At 33.3% G+C, this 3,348-nt stretch overlaps 1 long non-coding RNA gene across 1 annotated transcript; it reads right to left on the reverse strand.

Annotated features, from left to right (window-relative positions):
• Nucleotides 1–268: 268 nt before the first annotated feature.
• On the reverse strand, nucleotides 269–1,817 carry LOC112719681 (uncharacterized). The gene is made up of 5 exons (XR_003161875.3): nucleotides 1,688–1,817; nucleotides 1,386–1,402; nucleotides 1,160–1,208; nucleotides 899–1,056; nucleotides 269–695 (listed from the first exon to the last, which is right to left on the reverse strand). It is a non-coding gene; the product is annotated as an uncharacterized lncRNA (long non-coding RNA).
• Between the last annotated feature and the right edge of the window lie 1,531 nt (nucleotides 1,818–3,348).

Below are 3,348 nucleotides of genomic sequence, written 5' to 3' on the forward strand. Positions count from 1 at the left end.
TTGGTTTGGAGTGCACTAAAGCTAGTCTTTCCTTGGGAGTTGGCTAGGACTTGTGGCTCAAGTCAATTCATCCACTTGACTTTCCTTTATTAGCAAGGGTTAACTAAGTGGTAGCAATGAACAATTCTCATCACAATTGAGAAGGATAACTAGGATAGAACTTCTAGTTCTCATACCTTACTAAGAGCCTTTTATAGTTGTTAGTCTATTTTCATTGCCATTTACTTTCATGTCTCTTATCCAAAACCCCAAAATAACTCACAACCAATAACAAGACACTTTATTGTAATTCCTAGGGAGAACGACCCGAGGTTCAATACTTCGGTTTATAAATTTAGGGGTTTGTTACTTGTGACAAACAATCTTTTGTATGAAAGGATTATTGTTGGTTTTTTACAATGAGATTTCATTAGTGAAATTCTAAACCGTCAAAAATCCATTCGTCACCTCTTCGAACATGAAGTACTAGTGATCTCTCTTTCTGCTTTTGATTCTGAGGAGGAACTAGTCAAACTCTTATCAACCAATGAAGATTCGGTTTCATCAGCGAGTGATGCCAAGTTTTGTGAAGAGTTTTGGGGTTTGAAGATTGTGGGAGAGACTCTTTGTGGATAAAATAGTGCGTAGGAGGAATTGCTGCAAGAACCACTGCTCAAAAACTCAATGGAGGCTTCTTCCCTTTCGCTCCATATTGGCTACAACAGTGACATAATGATCGTTCAAAACTCATCAACCAAATTCAAGAGAATCCTAATTGTCTCTTGTTTATAGAGCAGTGAATGGTTTAATTTGGCTTCTCTCTAAAAATTTTTTTGTCAAATTCTAAACCTTCAATGTTAAAGAAATCTCAGTTTAATTAATCTGTTGGTCATAAAAAAATTAGCATATTAATCCTTACATTATCGTAGTATCCGCTCTTCAACGCAATCATTTCTGTTTCCTCCATCACTAACTGCTCCTCCTCGTCCTCCTCCACATTGTTCTCCTCTTACAATAAGGTCCTTTAGTGGCTCTTTACATGAGGGTGATGGCCAAAGACTAGGATATCCGACACCCCTAACGAAAGATAAAAAGAATAATAAAAAAATCAAACATTTTTGATACACAATACTATCAAGCTATCATATTTTAAAAAAAAAATAAACGACACTAGCATTACTATGATGCTGCATGACCAGGGACATCCACTTCTGCCATCACATTTATACCTGTGATATTCCATGAAAGTGCTTATGAAACAAATTCAGATCAATAGAAAGACGAAACTTGGAAGGAACATAGGAAAAACAAAACCAAAAAGAGAATTCCAAAATCAAGATCCAGATAGATAAATGCAGTAAAAAATATGAAATGGAAACTTCAAAAGGAATTTAAAGCTACCTCACCTCTCATTCTTGAAAAGCTTTATGGCAAGACAAGCACAACATGAAAAAGAGCATAATGTTAGTCAATTGTAGAGAAAGAAAGATGACTCAAAGATTTATTCAGATTGCAGAACTAGATGGTTGCAATATCATGTATATTGCTAGTTTGAACATGTTTTTTCCCAGTCGTACATCCCCTTATCAGGTACGATTATGAAAAAGACAATATATATATATATATATATATATATATATATATATATATATATGAGAAGCCTTTAAATCAAACTTATTGGTACGACATTGAAGAAGGTAAGTCTTACTTGACAATTTCATATGCGTCCTCCACAGTGTAACGTTCCCATTTTGTGTAAGAACCTTTTCACATATTTGGAAATGAAGCCACCTCTAGAGGAAATGACTGCTTGTGTATGATATGCCAATGCAGAACATTATAGCAAGCATGAGTTTTAAAGCTGAATATTTTAAAGATGAAACCATAACCAAAAGACAAAAGATGAGTTGAAAACATGATGGGTTGATCATTAATGATTAAAGAACTCAATCAATAAAAGAAAGAATGTAGAAAACCAGCAGTTAAATTACAAACAAAAGAATATGATTAACTAAAGCAATATAAAAGACTCCAACATTAAAACCAATATTCTTAACATATTACAAGCCCAAGATAGAAGAATAATGTATTACATTAATTTCCTAAACTTGCAAAATTCAGACCAACAATTGATAACTAAAAAAAGTTGTGAATAGGAAACAAAAAGACAGCACGATTTAAGGCAATAAATAGCTCTTACCATTCAAAAGACAAGTTTTCTCCCCGGTATCTTTGTACTGACGGAGACATTGGTTTAGACAGAAAAGATAAGGCAAAACAAGCACTAAAGGGATTGCAATAGAGTGACTACCACACAAAGAATCAGCTTCCAACCAAGCAATTGTGGCAACCTACAAGGGTTTTGGAAAATAGATCCCCTAATTAGAGAAGTCAATCAAGCATCTTGAGAGTCAAGAACAAAAGATACAAGTCTAGAAACTAAAAATTTTAACTGTTAATGAACAAGCTCTATGGAAAAGGAGAATGGTAAGAATGCTTAAATCTGTAGACAAATTACAAATATCAATATTATATAGAGTCCACAGTGCTTATTTTTTTCTCGAGAATATTTTGAACAAAATCAAGGAAACTTGTTCCATGACTTCAGTGCTATATATTTGTGTATATATATAAATCATATGCATAAACTTGACAACATTCTGCATAATCAAAATAGGAGTCCCATAAGTTACATAAAATCACAAAAAGTTAACTCTAAATAGTAAAAGGCATTAACATCAACCCATCAGAACCAAACCTGCCAATGTACCATTCTAAGGAATTGTATATGTCTGCATAATGAGGAACTGTATATGTCTTTGTTTAGGTAGTAGAACTAAAAAAATGCTAATTATATATATTATATGCTTTATTTGGGCATAGTTGAGACAATGAAAGAACAAATAGACACCAGTGACATACCGTTCCAATTGTTGCTGGTGCAAGTAGTACCTTCAAATTGATCTTTTCTGCTAATACCTTTATCTGATTCCTAATTTTTTGCTTTGTTGATAATACTTGTAAAATTAAACTCTTCAATATGTAAGATCATAATTTCTATCACATTTATTTCAACAAGCCATAAGTTTTCCAAGGATTCTTGAACATTCTTCCGAACTAGATATTTAGAAGAATCAAAATCATCCAAATTTGATAGAGATGTCACAGACCCTTCCAATTGATCAGCATCAACTGTAGACTGGTGATGAAGCAGTAGCCTTAAACTGTAAATATCTCAGATTCATTAAGATCGAACAAAACAGACCCTTCCAATTAAACCGCTCTTTCTTCTTTGCTGGAATCTCAAACAAAATAGAAGAAACAACCAATTAGGATTTTGTTGACTGAATTTCGCTGTTAGCTATGATA

The sequence above is a fragment of the Arachis hypogaea genome, chromosome 2 (assembly GCF_003086295.3).
Source record: "Arachis hypogaea cultivar Tifrunner chromosome 2, arahy.Tifrunner.gnm2.J5K5, whole genome shotgun sequence".
Lineage (NCBI taxonomy): Eukaryota > Viridiplantae > Streptophyta > Magnoliopsida > Fabales > Fabaceae > Arachis > Arachis hypogaea.